The sequence below is a fragment of the Lygodium microphyllum genome, chromosome 4, assembly GCF_053477565.2.
Source record: "Lygodium microphyllum isolate KBCC chromosome 4, Lygodium_microphyllum_v1.1.10, whole genome shotgun sequence".
NCBI lineage: Eukaryota > Viridiplantae > Streptophyta > Polypodiopsida > Schizaeales > Lygodiaceae > Lygodium > Lygodium microphyllum.
The window spans coordinates 131,086,972-131,103,726 of record NC_141138.1 but is presented as its reverse complement, the minus strand read 5'-3'; positions in this window follow the sequence as shown (position 1 = coordinate 131,103,726).

The following is a 16,755-nucleotide window of genomic DNA, read 5'->3' as shown; positions in this document are numbered from 1 at the left end:
TCTAACAAACAATGGATCTTTTTCAGAATAACGAAGATTGGTAAAAAATCTTGGTATTCTACACAATGTTTACCTCTATAATGTATTCCCTTGATTTTGATTAGCAGATTGCTTCATGTGAGGATCTTGGAGAAAATGTATAACCCCTTGACACTCTATCCAAAGCACCAATGGACACAAAGCAAAGTCTACTATTTCATCAATATCGAGCGACTTACCTATCTTCAAAACAACCTCAAAAAAATCAAGTGGATGGAAGAACTTAAGTTGCTCAAGCTATTAATCTTCAAAGAGTCGTACCTAAATTCCATCCTTAATATATACAGAGAACGAGTTCATCAAAACCATTACCTTTATGACCAAGTGCTCCACATTCTTCCAATCGAGCACACTACCATTTTAGGGTGCCCATGCCACAATAATTATTGTAAGGGAAATTTTCCAAACCTTCCCCAAATTATAAGATTATAAATATATTTGAGGGGTCCCCAACTTACAAAATTACTGATGTATGCAAATTTCACAATTAGAATTATTGTTAACCTAAGCTAGGGATTCAAGAAGTTTCTTGCAATTTTCTTGTGTTAATAAGGATGTAACTTTAATAGAGTATGGAAGATTGGGATCACTTTCTAGTGTTTCAAGCCATGTTCACATTGGCGATGCACTCCTTCCACTATAGATGGAGGAGAGATGTGATGCGCATCCTAGACTGATTGTATGATCTATCCTTATTGTACTGAGAAAGAAGATGGATTTGGTATGGGTGTTACTAATGCCACATAAAGTACGATCATTTTCACCACATCTAAACAAACTTAAAAAGAATCCAATGGATGGACAAGCTAAAGGTCATTACTACTTTCATATTCACCCCATCAAGAAGAAATCCCACTTTTTACATTCACAGTTGAGCCATTCACCTGGACTACTATGTTTATGATTAAGTAGCAAGAGAAATCCCGACCGATAGATTGTTAGTATAGGGCCATACATGCCACCTAGCATTCCATATAGAAGGTCTTCTTCACCCTTCCTCACAACATAGGCTTTTGAAAATCCACCATGAACCCCCATTCTACTATCCTATTGATCTAGTTGATTATCATCCCTAAAACTCCACCCTAAAATTTGTAAGCCTTTGAGCTTGAGATAAAAAGAGTCGACCTCTTCTTATTATCCATCTATAGGAAGTAAAACTCGAAAGCATGATTCATCCCTAAATTGAAAAGGCTTCTCAAGAGCCTTACTAGCACTATAACTAGGACCACTCATAGCATTCTTATCCATACTCATAGGCCCAATAATCCTATCAATGTTGCCATCGCAACTACCTCTCGTGGAACCTTTGCAAGCCTTGATGGGACTTGCTGGACGTGGAATCTTTTTATCCCCAAGAGGCATCTTATCACTGCTCATATGATTGCCCTATTTCTCATGATTACTCCATGGGTATTTCCTCAAAGTGACCCAAACTCTAGCATGGTGTCACTTTCAGGGAAAAGGATAAAGCAATTAGTCACATTTCTAGCCAAAGATCCCACTAAACCATTTAAAATGGTCAAAGAACACAATATTAGTGAGTTTGAGAATCTCCCAAATTATTTCCATTTTTTGAATACTAAAAAGGTGGCACCCATATATTATGCCCATAAGTTTCTCAAATCCATATGATGTGACCTATCATTGGAAAGTGCTTGAAAAATGGAATCTATTGAGCTATAGAGCACTTGATTTGGAGTTATAGTGTTCAAGTTATGACAAATCCAAAGATTAGACCACGTGTCCCAAAATTATGGGAAATTCTCATATTCCCCAATATGGTGTTAAAGTATCTTTAGGATTATGGGGGTTCCTTGGTTTCATCGTTATGCTCATGGGGCTAAAACTTTAATCAGCCTATTTTAGCATCCACTACTTCAAAAGGCGGCTATCAACTATAGAATAAAGCTAACACGTCCCTTATAGGACCAAGATTCAAAAACCACCACTTATAGGTAGCTCCTGTAAACTCACCACCTGTCGGGACCTGAAATGGGCCCGACACTAGCTCTCTAGCACTAGCCAAACCTCTAAGACACATAAGACACCCCACAGGGCCTCGCGGCCCAAGAACGTCTAAAGCTCACACTACACTAACTTCTAGTATTGATTTTGCATTTGTACTAGGACACAATCCAACATTTACATTCCCTTACTCCTCAGAGGGAGATCCCATAAAATGTGGATATAACACATCGTATCACATACACAGGAGGCAGCCTCTCGGTTGAAACACCGTGGCCTCACTGCAGCTCTCCTACATCTCGGGGATTAGCCCCAAGATGCGCCGCCTCAACATATAAGACACACGATACATAGTCCACTCTTTGATTTATCGAACAATCAAGGAGTTGATATTTCCTCACTGAACTTATCCTAAGGAACTGCTCGTCTAACCTACATTAAAGGACTTCCACACACTCTTAGCGTTGGTCAATATTCGCCATATAGGTGCTATGCATCCAAGATTTTATACCATGTGGCATGCAAAATGAAAATGTGAATGCTTATTGTGCACAAACATTTTATTTTAAAACAAATCAACAAAGTGGAGTGTAAAAAATCAGTCCTTCAATGATTTTCAATCTACTCATTGTTGTTGCGTTACTAGAGACTAGCATTGAGTTACCTCTTGCTACTAGCCTCTTAAAGCTTAAATGATTATCGTCCTATATGACGTGCACAACCAAAATATCAGACTTTACTTCATTTTCCACACTTAAATGCTTCCACAACCCTTCTTTTTTCCCTACCGCTTATATGTTGCATCATTGCATAGGTGTATGATTTTATTTTTTGTCATTTTCAATGTATAAAGCAATAAAAATGAACTAAAACACAAAAAACAAGGAGGAGATGAGGCTATACCCCTCATGCCTCAACCTTGCCAAACATTCATGAACATTAATCATATTTTTTCCTATTTATTTATCGCGAAAAACTTAAGTTTCTCCATTTTTCTCTATTTATTCCTATTTATTATATTTAAAATTTATAAAAAATAATACTTGTAATCTCTCACTGATCAAAAGCACTCAGTCCCATTTTTATATTCATTTTTATTCCATGGAAACTCAGAATACTCACTAAAACCCCCAATTTCCATGATTTCTTCAAAAATCGCACTTTGCGAGTTTTACATGTTTTGAAAAAAACTATTATGTCATCAAAATTTCTGGTTTTTTCTTTCATTTCAAAGATAATTCAACATAGGCAACCAAGATCAATCATCATCAATCATTTCCTTTAATTATCTTTCATCAAACAACGAAAAAGAATACTTACTCATATAAAACCGCGTGTTCAAGGCGCGTATACCGAGATTGAGAAGCCGCTGATGCTTCCCTCTTGCCAATGACACACTTTCTAGTTGTGATCTATATCCTCTACCACTCCATCAACATCATTTGCTTCAAAATCATCATCAACCCTCCATCCCCCTCTTTCATTGATGCATATAAACAGCCCACAAGAGGAGAGATGAAGGAGGAGAGAGAAAGACTAAAAATATGAATTTCATTTCCTTCATCATATTACACATGATTCCCATCAAAATCTTGCTCTCTCTGCATAGATCAGGGATCTCTTTCTCTCTCTATACATGGATGAGCATCCAAGAGGCACAAAAATCCCCAAAAAATGGGGCATTGATCAAAAAACACCCCCTCCTTGCATCTCGACATGTTTTTTCATGTTTTCTTCATTTAGAGTTTCATTTTATTTCATTTGTAAAATATCCACTTCAAAAAAATCACTTTCACACTGCCATGAAAGGGTTTTTTTCGACTTGTTTGGGGGTGCAAACGGACTCCGATTTGCGATCAGACTGGACGACTGACTTCATGATGACGAAATCTATAAACTTAGGTCCCATCGCACACTTTATGACTTTTGAATCTAGTAGTTGCTTTACAGCGCCAAACCTTGCGGGGATTAAATGGGGGGTTAAACGACCTTTGATTGACGAATCAAGATTTGTGTTGGATTCTTGACATCAAAATACATCTAGGAAAACTCCAGCTCCGCCATCAGCCACCATTTGATTTTTCATGAAAATTGGCTCTTTAACGCCTCTGGAGCACTTTTGAGCTCCAAAAACGAGCTCTAGCACTTCAAGAACACTACAATATATAGACCCAATAGCGACATTTAAAGCGACGGAATTATTCATGGAAAAAATTACTCCTATCATCACTATTCGCGTCGCTATTAGCGACACGATCGATTCATCGCTATTAGCATCGCTATAAGCGTCGTTATTAAGGTCTCTATTTACGTCGCTATTAGCATCGCTAATTGGGTTAGCGACGCAAGTAGTGGTGCAAACAGCGACACTTATAGCGACGGTTGTAGAGTAAATTTCCGACGCAAATAGTGACAATTATGGAGGGGAAAAAAATTAGGTGGCAGGGCATGTAGCCCTGCCACCCTTATAGCTATATGCACTAAATATTCTTGCATAGTTCAGTTGCCAACGTCACCTACACCTAATGTCTAAAAATTGTGTATCAAATTTTCAAAAAAAAATTGGATCCTTTGATTGCAAAAGCTAGATATAATCAATTCGAAAAGGTATTTTGCAAGGAGCTTTTTCATCACTTGCTTAGGCCCGAGAAGAAAAAGAGCTTGTGATTGCAAAAGCTAGATATAATCAATTCAAAAAAGTATTACTCAATGAGCTTTTTTATCACTTGTTAGGCCCAAGAAAAAGAGCTTCACTTCAAGCTTTCATTATAGTCAGGACCTTGAGGTATGAATAAGTCACATTGATCTTCTGCTCACTCCAGCTTATTCCAAACTTGTTCAAGTCTTTTTGGGGGAGTATGTGGACATCTGTAAGAGTTATACCATGGTGTTGGAGCCAAAAACACTTATATAGGGAGTGGTAAGTTATACCATGGTGTTGGAGCCAGAAACACTTATATAGGGAGTGGTAGTGTCTCTAAGCTCTACTTCTTCCTTCTTGTTTTACCTACATCTAAGTCATCTTTTATCTCTTCTTTCTTGTCTTCACCCTCAATCTCAATGGATGGAGGTGTTTTAAGATCAAAAGAATCAAGCTCATCCTCCCCCTTCTCAAACTCCATTTCTTAAGCTCAGACTAGTTGTTGTACTCCAAGTAGATCCTTGAAACGAACGAATTTCTCTTTACCAAGTGTTTTGGTAAAGATATTGGCTACCTGGTCTTCTATCTTCACATGAAGTAGATCAATCTGTCCTGCAAGTACCATTTATCTGATGAAATTGTAATGAATCTCTATGTGTTTGGATCTAGCATGATAGACGGGGTTGCTAGCTAGCATCCATATACACCTCAGGTTGTGTCCATAACTCTCACGCTACTCCATATATACCTCTTCAAGCAAGTCACCATTCAAGAATGCATTTTTGACATCCATTTTTCATAATTTTCAGCCCTTAGAAGCCTCTAATGCAATGACTATTCTCACCATTTCCATCTTGGCAAACCAAGTTGAAAGTCTCCTCATAATCTAGGCTGTATTGCTGTGCATATCTCTTTGCAACTAGCCGGGCTTTATACCTTTCCAATGAACCATCTGACTTTCATTTCTCTTTATAAACCCATTTTCTTAAAGACATCGAGTACCTCATCCTTGTACTTCTGAATGTACAGCCATGTGTATCAGTTGAAATCATCTATCCAACTGACAGTAGATTCTTGCAAATTTTGTTCTGCCATCTATCCAATCGATAATAGATTCTTGGTAATAGAAGGTACATGTAGTACATCATGTAGGCTCTTCTTTCTGTCATCATAGCTGCAACAGTCTATCTTCCTACTGGTGGGCCGTCCCGCACTCATGCCCAAAAACTTTCCATCTCTTTCAACTCCAAGTCTTGCATGACTTCCCGAACAATGTCCTTATGAAAATTTCTTTTCGGGATGAGAAGCTCGTATCCGCACTGCATTCTCCTTATCTCCCGAAGGGCGATAGTGCCCGGTTTCCATCTCCTCTTCTTCTCTAGTGGTCATTGTGCTCTTTGGGGAGCACTTGTTGCTGCACTAGAGGAGGCTCCACCTTGTGCTCCAAGTGGCGGGCTTTCGCATGAGGCCTTCCCATGCTCGAGAAACAGGGACATGCTTGCTTGGTGCCTGCCATGCAAGCTCAAGGAGGGCAAGATGGAGAAGAGACAGAGGTTGGGGGTTCCCTCCTTCTCCTTTGTAGTTGTCCCCTCTTTTAGTGGATGCAGTGGCAATGGTAGTGGTAGTGGCAGCCTCTCTCTCTCTCTCTCTCTCTCTCTCTCTCTCTCTCTCTCTCTCTCTCGTGTTGATATGTCTCCCTTCTTCTCTCTATACATCTCTTCATCAACAAAAAGAAAGAGAGAAGTAAAGAAAAGAGAAAAAAAAGAGAGAAGAGATAATGCATTTACCTCAAAACTTGAAGAAAAATCCTTTCGTGCTTCTCTCCTTCTTCTTCTTCTCCTTCACGGGTTCCCTCATTCTTCTTTGCAGTTGTCCCCTCTCTTTTTGTGGTGGATTGGCGGTGGCAACGACCTCTCTCTCTCTCTCTCTCTCTCTTTCTCTCTCTCTCTCTCTCTCTCTCTCTCTCTCTCTCTCTCTCTCTCTCTCAATCTCAATCTCAATCTCCCTTACGCACGTTGATCTGTCTTACTTCTTCTCTGTATACACTCTTCATCAATAAAAAGAAAGAGAGAAGCAAAGAAAAGAGAAAAACAAAGAGAGAAGAGATAATGCACTTACCTCAAAGCTTGAAGAAGAATCCTTTCATGCTTCTCTCCTTCTTCTTCTTCTCCTTCACGGGTTTCCTCCTTCTTTGCAATTCTCTCCTTTCTTTTTGTGGTGGATTGGCGGTGGCAGTGACCTCTCTCTCTCTCTCTCTCAATCTCCCTTACTTACATTGATCTCTCTCACTTCTCTCTATACACTCTTCATCAACAAAAGGAAAGAGAGAAGTAAAGAAAAGAGAAAAACAAAGAGAGAAGAGATAATGCACTTACCTCAAAGCTTGAAGAAGAATCCCTTCGTACTTCTCTCATTTTTTTCTCCTTCGGGAGTTCCTTTCTTCTCCTTTGTCTCCTCCCTCTTCATGGAGGGCGGCAGTGGCGGCGGCCTCTCTCTCTCTCTCTTGCTTGTTTACAAACCTGTAAAATGCCATGCTTGGGTTTTGACACTTTTTTATGAAGCCGCTCTCTCTCCCGTTTTTTATTTCTCTCCATCTCTCTCTTCCTTCCCCTCCCTTCTTCTCTCTATTTCTCTCTCTCCTTACCTCCCCACTCTCACTCAACTCATCTCATTGCAAAGACAATCAAAGATAGAAAATAAAAAGCTTAAGAAACAAAGATATTGAAAGAAATGTCACCCCACCTCTCTTTATCTCTCTCACCCCCCTCTCCCTTTACTTTTCTTTCTTAACCTTCTCTATCATTCTCTCATTGTTTTCCTATTTCTCTCTCCCTCTCTCTTGCTCTCTATTTTTTCTCTCTTTCTCCCTCTCTCTCTCTTCTTTTCACTCTCCTTCCTCTCTTTACCTCACCCTTCTTTTCTACCTCCTCCTCCTCTCTTCCTTCCCTCTCCCTCTCTCTATTTCTCTCCCCCTCTCTTTCTCTCTCTATTTTCCTTTCTTTGTTTCCTCTCTCTTTGTTTCTCCCCCCTCTCTCTCTCATTGTTTCTCTCACTCGTCCTCCTCTCTCCCTCCCTTAATCTCTCATTTCTCTCTTCCTCTTTCTCTTTGTTTCCTATCTCTCCCTTTTTCTCTCTTCCTCTCCCTTCATTCTTCTCCCTCCCTCCCTTCCTCCCTCCCTCCCTCTCTTTCCATGTATCTCTTTGCAAAGAAAAAAAGAAAAAGAAAACAAGAGAACACAAAAATAAAGCAAGAAGAGGCAATGTACCTACCTCAAAGACCTGAAGATGAAACCCTTTGTACCTTCTCTTTGCACCTTCCCTCCCTTCTCCCTTGCACACTTCTCTTTCTTCTTCGTGTATAGCGGTGGTGGCGGTGACGATTGTGATGAGCTCCCTCTCCCTCTCTCTCTCTCTCTCCCTCCCTGTTCCTCTCTCTCTCTCTCCCTCTCAAAGCTTTAAGCTCTCTTGCTCTCTCTTTTATTCTTTCTCACAAATGTTTTCTTGGCAAATGTTACGCTCGAGTTTTCAAAACTTTTTCCTCAAACCGGCGTCGCTATTAGTGTCACTATTTGCATCACTAATTCTATTAGCGATGCTAATAGCAATGCTTTTAACGACACCACTTTTTTGCATCGCAAATAGACGTCACTATTGCCCCATTCCCTTGTAGTGGAACGGGCCCAAATCGGGTCCTAAAATCTAGCTCTCAATGGAAACTATTAAATGAGTGATTGCCTTGGTAATAGCCAAAGGTTGGAGTTTGCGGAAAATGGATGTTAAGAATTCCTTATTGCATGGTGAATTGCAAGAACAATTGTATATGGAGCAGCCAACAGGTTATGAGGATTTAGAGCATCCCACATATGTGTGTAGGTTAAAGAAGATTCTCTATGGGTTGAAGCAAGCGCCTAGAGCATGGTCTGATAAGATCAGAGAGTAGCTTGTCAATAATGGATTTTGTATTTTTGATGCTAATCACTCACTTTATGTGAGAAGGGGAGATGCAGGTTTGGTCATCATAGTCATTTATGTGGATGACTTGATTATTACAGGTGACAGTGACAATGGGATTGTTGAAGTTAAGGACTTCTTGAAGAAGAAGTTTGAGATGAAGGATTTGGGTGAGCTGAGATACTTTCTTAGTATTAAGGCGATCAGATGTGATGATGGTGTATGGCTATCATAAAGGCAGTATGGCTTGGATATGTTATCCAAGTATGGTATGACAGCATGTAAGCCTCTTTCAGTACCATTGGAGCAAAATGTGAAGTTGACTACTGATGTTGGGGATGAGATAGAAGACCCTACTATGTTTAGGAGGATAGTAGGGAGTTTGATTTACATGACTATCACAAGGCCAGACTTGAGCTATGTTGTTGGCTTTGTCAGTCTATTTATGCAGATGCCTAGAAAGCCTCATTTGGATGTAGTTGGATGTACATTGAGGTATGTGAAGTCCACTTTACATTATGGACTCTTTTATGAGGTAGGTAAGGATGTACAGGTCTTTGGATACACATATGCAAATTGGGCTAGTAGCATGTCAGACAAAAGATCTACTAGTGGATTTATGTTTTCCCTTGGTAGTGCAACAGTTACATGGAGCAGTAAAAAGCAACCAACAGTTGCTTTATCGAGTACAGAGGCTGAGTATAGAGGTGCTCCTATAGCAGCATGTGAGGTGGCATGGCTACAAAAGTTATTAGGTGATTTGGATGTGCCAGGAGATGGTCTAGTTGTCATTCATTGTGACAACATGAGCAACATACAACTAGCTAGGAATCCAATGTTCCATGTTAGGAAAAAATACATTGAGGTACACTATCACTTTGTGAGAGAGAAGGCACTTGCAGGAGAGATTGACTTGGTATATGTCAACACACAGGATCAGATAGCTGACATTTTCACAAAGGCATTGGATATAGAGAAGCTTCGAAAGTTCGGAAGCTTACTTGGAGTTGTAGAGATAGAGTTGAGCTTGAGGGTGTTAGAATATCAAGCTCCCATTACTCTTTAGTCAGTCTATCTTTATGTATGTGATTGACATTAGCTGGATACAGCTGTACACGTGTGTGACATTCAATAAGTCCATGTAGTTAGTGACTTAACCACAGTTAGTCTTGGTTAGTCATACCTATGTGTGTAAGTCTCTTTCAGTTAGTATGATGGAAGAACAATGGAAGAAGAACAACAATGAGCTGAGGATCATCTTCCACTCAACACTGTCTCTCTCCCTCTCTTCCAACATGGTATCAGAGATTGAATGCCTAAAGCCTGAAGGCTTGGCAGTGGCCATTTGACATCAAGACATCAGATATGATGAAAATATCATCAAAGGAGACTATGCCTCCAACCCATTTTTTTGCATTTCGGCCCCCAATTCCTAACTGTTTCGACGTGATCTACAACTTTTCAAAAGAAAATTTTCTCAAATTCCTCATAGATTTTGATATATTTAGCACAGACCTGTGCAGACTGGCTGCAGTAAACAGCAAGTGATTCCAGGGCATTGGTGGCTTTCATCCTAACAACGTATATGCTCTTATTATCATGCATTTGAGCATGATATTGGAGTGTTAAATCCTGAATTTGGAAACAATATACCTAACTACAGGGTTGAAGTATCTGTGATGATTATTTGCTACTAACAAATGCTTGGATCATACCACTTGAGTGGTAGATGCTTTTTGGGATATTGTGAGTGCTGAAAGTCCAAATTTTGGACTGATTTGTTGCTAGTTATACCAAGGTATTGATTGGTTATTGTATGCAGGAAGGATACCTATCATCTTCACTTGACATACATGCAATATATTTTGACCGGTTGGACATGTATCAACTCTTGCATAGAGTGGCAACTGAATAAGATATTTTGGGGATGTTTTAAGGTCTGAATGCTCTTGTTTTAATAGAGAAAATACTACTAGTTATAGTAGTGGGCTGGTTGTATTTGGTACTACTACTTGCATATAGTACAAACATTGATACTTGTATGGACATAGTTTGCTACTGGGATGTTTTGCCACTCCCATAGAATGTTTTGAACTAATTTGAACTTGGTTTATGCTCAGTTGACTATGTTTTTTCATTGTTGGAATACAGTTTATAGCAAGTAGGTTGTCAAGAAAACTATCTAGAATTGCAAGAAACTATCGTGAATAGCAAGAAATTGGTCCTGAACTGTAGGAAAAGGAGTTAGATACTTATAGGTTGTATAAATCACACTGAATACCTAAGTTGCAACTATTGTAAATGCTCAAGGCTCTAACAATATCACTCAAATTGTGGGAGAAAAGCTGGACAACAAAAATTTTGCTTTATGGAAGTTCCATATGAAGAATTTTTTGGTTGGTAGAGGTTATTGGGACTTATGTACAAGTGATGAGGCTGAACTTGAAATACATGAAAGGAATCCAACAAATTATCAAAAAAGGGCTCATAAGCTATGGACTGAGAGAGCATGCAAGGTGTTACATTGGTTTTCCTTACGTATATCAGATGCTATGGTTATACAGATTACTGGATGCAGTTCTCCAAAGGATGCATGAGACGTACTCATGAAGAATTATGGAAATGTAACACATGCAAGAAAGATTCAGCTAAAGCAATAGTTCAATAACATGTCTAGGAATGGCAAAAGCATTTAGGTCTACACTACAAAGATCAATAACATAGCAGATCAACTTGCCACCATTGGATCTTTAGTGTCTGAGGATGATGTTTGAGGATGATATGATTGCAATGACATTGAATGGACTTGGCAAAGAGTATAAAACATTTGATATGTCTATTTCTATGAGAGCTAAATCCCTTGATTGGGATGAGCTAATTGCTTTGCTGCTGCATGAGGAAGTAAAGCTTGGGCTGAATACAGGTTCTAGTATGTCTCAAAGCAGAGACACTGTTCTTTACTCTACCAGTGTGGTAGAGGCGGCAAAGACTGTGACTTTTTTCAAGGTCGAGGAGACACTTGAAAGACAGCATCATCAAAATGTCTAGCATGGTGCAAATACACAAGGCCAGCATGGATCTGGAAGCTTTAGAGGCAAGGAGAGATCACCCCATGGTAGAGGTGGTAGATCTAGTTCATGGCACTCAAATGATCAGTCAAATAGAGATAAGGACTGTCATTATTGCGACAGATATGGACACATTGCAAAGGATTGTTACAAGAAGCAGGGAGATATGAAGGCAGAGGGCAAACAACATGGGCACTATGCATCTTTCAGCAGTGCTTATGATGAGTAGGCTGACAGATTATTTGCCATGCAGCATGTATCTAAGAATGCATCTACGTAGAATAGAGATGAGAGATGGTACATTGATTTAGGGGCTTCAAATCATATGACACCCCGTGGAGAATGGTTTGATGTGATGGTTGTAGGTTCACATGGTTATGTGTGTAATGGGGATGACACCCAACATGACATTCAACACACATGAATTATTTTATTGTTGATGCCTGATGGCAAGAAAAAGAGCCTGCATGATGTACTACATGTACCTACAATAACCAAGAATCTTTTGTTAGTTGGATAGATGGCAGAATAGAATCTACAGGTGAGATTTAATAGAGATGGATGCTTTGTTGAAGAATATGGTAATGGCTGCAAATTGATTGCTAGAGGCCAAAGAGATAGCAGAATATATACTCGATGTGTCAGTTCCAGAATTGAAAGCATCCATGTTTGCACATGATGATGGTGCTACATGGGATGTTGAGATATGGCATAAGCAAATTGGCCATGTGAATGTACAAAAGCTGAAATCTATGTAGTAGAAGGAGATTGTGCTTGGACTGCCTAAGTTCAATTATCATGACTTTGGACATGTATGTGATGCATGTCAATTTGGAAAGAAAGCACGGTTTCCATTTATGAGACATGTACGGAATAGCTTACGACCCTTGCAGTTGGTACATTCAGATGTATGGGGTCCATCTCATAATGCTTCGTTTGGTAGTGCTTGTCACTATGTATCATTCATTGATGATTTCAGCAGTATACTTGGCTTTACATACTGAAACATAATGATGATGTGTTTGATGCATTCAAGGACTTCAAGAAGCATGCTAAAAATGAGTTGAGTTGTAAAATTTCATATCTTAGATCAAATGGAGGTGGAGAATATGTCTCTAATTACTTTGACAAGTACCTTGCTAAACATGGGATCAGAAGATAGTTAACTTGCAACTATACACCGCAACAGAATGGTGTAGCAAGAAGGAAAAATAAGGTACTGATGGAATCGGCAAGAGCTATTCTGAATGAGAAGACTTTGATAAATGGTTATTGCGCTGAAGTAGTAGTGACTATTATTTATGTGTTGAATAGAACCCCTACATCAGGGATTCATGATGTAACTCCATATGAGAAGTTGTATGGTCATAAGTTTGACATTTCACACTTGAAGGTATTTGGCAGCATTGCATATGTGCATGTTCTTGATGAAAAGAGAAAGAAATTGGATCCTAAAGCTGTCAAGAGTGTGTTCCTTGGTTATGGACAAGACCGAAAATCTTACAAGTGTTATGTACCATCTACACACGAGACATTGATTAGCAGAGATATTGTCTTTTATGAGATGGCATCGTGGTATGGTAATCCGGTTGTAGTGGCTACTGATGGATCAATCAGCACTAGTAATGCTAAAAATACACCTACAGGTGATGGGTTACCTATAGTAAGTCCTTGGTCAGGATGCTTGCGGAGTCATACTCCTACGTCCACTGACACAGATATGTCAATGAGGGGGAGATTGGATAAGGGAAAAGAAAAGATGCTTGAGGATGTGATGGGTACACTTACAGCAGGTTATGAGTCATCCAATAGTGATAGTTTGGATAGTGAGTTGGGCATTCCGTCGATTATGACACCTGGAGCAAGGCAGAGTCGTTATGTACCGCCTCACGAGAGGCAAGCTTAGAGCGAGCCACAATTACAAAGATCTGAGAGAGTCAGAAAACCAGCTGATAGGTTTACATATACTGGTTATTCAGCCTGCCATTATGCATATATGGCTAGTGTGACAGGTTACAAAGAACATACAAAGTTTGATGATGCAGTTACAGATGATAATTGTTGTGATGCCATGGATGAGGAGTATGCAGCCCCTAACTGAAAATGAGACATGGGAATTGGTTGAGTTGCCTGAAGGCAAAGTCCCCATTGACTGCAAATGGGTGTACAAGGTTAAGTGCAATTCAAACGGTCGTTAGAATGCTATAAGGCCAAGCTAGTTGCAAAAGGGTATGCGTAGCAGTATGGCCTTGACTATGAGGAGACTTTCAGTCCGGTGGCTAAAATGGCAACAATCAGAACTATCATTGCTTTGATAGCATACAAAGACTGGAAATTATGGCAAATGGATGTCAAGAATGCTTTCTTGAATGGTGATTTGGTTGAGGACGTATATATGGAGCATCCTGAAGGCTATGTTCACCCGGACTTTCCTACACATGTATGTAAGCTGAAAAAGGCTTTATATGGACTGAAACAGACACCTAGAGCATGGAATGCTCCGATCAACAGTTATTTACAACAACATGGATTTAGATTGAGTGATGCGGATCACAGTCTGTTCACGAAGAAGATAGATCATGGATATGTGTCTCTAGTGGTTTATGTCGATGATCTTATCATCATTGGAGATTATGAAGAGAGCATTGCTAAAATTAAATCATGTTTACACGCTAAATTTAGAGTCAAAGACCTTGGTGAACTAAATTATTTTCTTGGGATTGAGGTAGTCTCTACGCCTCAAGGTATATGGCTGCTACAGAAGCAGTATGCTCATGACATGTTACAAAAGTATGGTATGGTTGAATGCAAGCCTATGGAGACACCTCTTGATCAGAATGTCAAGCTACAAATTGATGTTGGGAATGACATAGAGAATGTAACCATGTATTGATATATGGTGGGTAGCTTGATATACTTGACTATTACCCATCTTGACTTATGTTATGCAATGGGGCTGATTAGTTAGTTCATGCAGAAGCCTCGCAAACCACATTAAGATGCATTCAGAAGGATCATGAGATACATAAAGGGTACTATAGATTATGGGTTGTTTTATGCATATGGAAAATCTCTTGACTTGAAAGGGTTTACTGATGCTGTTTGGGCTGGTTGTGCCTATGACAGGAGGTCAACCAGTGGTTATGCATTTGGATTGGGCAACAATATGATTAGTTGGCAGAGTAAGAAACAACATACTATTGCATTGTCTAGTACAGAAGCTGAGTATAGAGGAGCTGCCTTAGCGGCTTGTGAAGCAGTTTGGTTGATGAAACTGGTGAAAGACTTAGGAATATAGCTAGAAAGCAGAGTGAGATTGCATTGTGATAACCTCTGCAGTGTTATGTTGGCTAGCAATCCTGTATACCATGGTAGGTCCAAACATATTGAGATTCACTACCATTTCATCAAAGAAATGGTTCTTACAGGGCAAATTGACTTGATTCATGTGAAGACTGAAGACCAGGTAGCAGATATATTTACCAAGTCACTTGGTAAAGAAAAGATCATATACTTCATATAGCTACTTGGAGTTTATCATATGGTTTGAGCTTGAGGGGAAGTGTTAGAATATCAAGCTCCCATATACTTTAGATAGCTACTTGGAGTTTATCATATGGTTTGAGCTTGAGGGGGAGTGTTAGAATATCAAGCTCCAATTACTCTTCAGTCAGTCTATCTTTATGTGTGTGATTGACATTAGCTAGATACAACTGTACACGTGTGTGACATTTAATAAGTCAATGTAGTCAGTGACTTAGTCTTGGTTAGTCATACCTATGTGTGTAAGTCTCTTTCAGTTAGTATGATGGAAGAATAATGGAAGAAGAACAACAATGAGCTGAGGCTCATCTTTCACTCCACTCTGTCTCTCTCCCTCTCTTCCAATAGAGGGGGAGTGTTGAGATGGCAAGCTCAACACATGTGGGCAAGTTGGTGGTCATTATGATACTCATATGGCCACTAAGGTATCACTTATTATATCTAGTTTGTTACACCTACCTACAGCTGGCAAAGATATAGTGCCAGTCGATTAGTGTAGTCTCTTATACACTGTTTGACTTAGTAGGCCACTTTCCTTTATGTTGTATCTTATCTATACTTTGTGTACATTGTATAGTATGTGGAAAAAGAAGAAAAAATCAGCAATAAAAATTTTTGGCCCCCATCTCTCTTCTTGTTTTCTTGAGTGAGCTTCCTCTTGTGTATACAGTGTGTGTTTGGGGCAGCGGCTCAAGCAAGTCCCTCCACCACGTGATTCTCGACATTATATCTATGACAACCATTTCAAGGTCAAAAACAATAATCATGTGTTGAAATACTTCATTTCACAACCAAATTTGTCTCTTAAGCAATAAATATGGTTAACTACTCTTCAAGGATATGACTTTGAGATATCTTATATGGCTGGAAAATATAAAATGGTGGTGGATGCCTTATCAAGAATGTGGGCATATTCCAGCTCTACAATTTCAATTGTGCATAAGGATTGGATACATGATATCCAAGAAGATTATTTTCTTGATGAGCAATCATCAAAGATGATGAAGGAATTTCAGCAAGGCAAAATAGAAGAGTATCCCAATTCAAATGGCACAACGGTCTTTTATGGTATCATGGTAGAGTCTACTTGACACCACACTCTTCTTTTAAAGACTGTATCTTGCATGAGATGAACTCTTCACCTTTAATGGGACACCATGGGTTATTCAAAACATTTGACAATATCCATAAGAGTTTCTATTGGAAGGGCATTTGGAGGGATGCCAAGGATTATGTTATGCAATATCTTCCATGTCAACAAAATAAGGACTCCTCTCTTCTACCTAGTGGCTTACTTCAGCCACTCCCTATTCCTCAAGGCAAGTGGACTGATATTACGATGGATTTTATTGTGGGATTACCTACAACAAAGCATGGGTGGAATAGCATTTATGTGGTAGTAGACCGGTTGACTAAATCAGCTCATTTCATCCCTATCAAAGCTCAATGTACAACAAAGCAAGTGGTTGAATAATTTATGGAATGTATTTTTAACCTTCATGGTATGCCATTGAAGATCATATCTGATCGTGATACTAAGTTCAT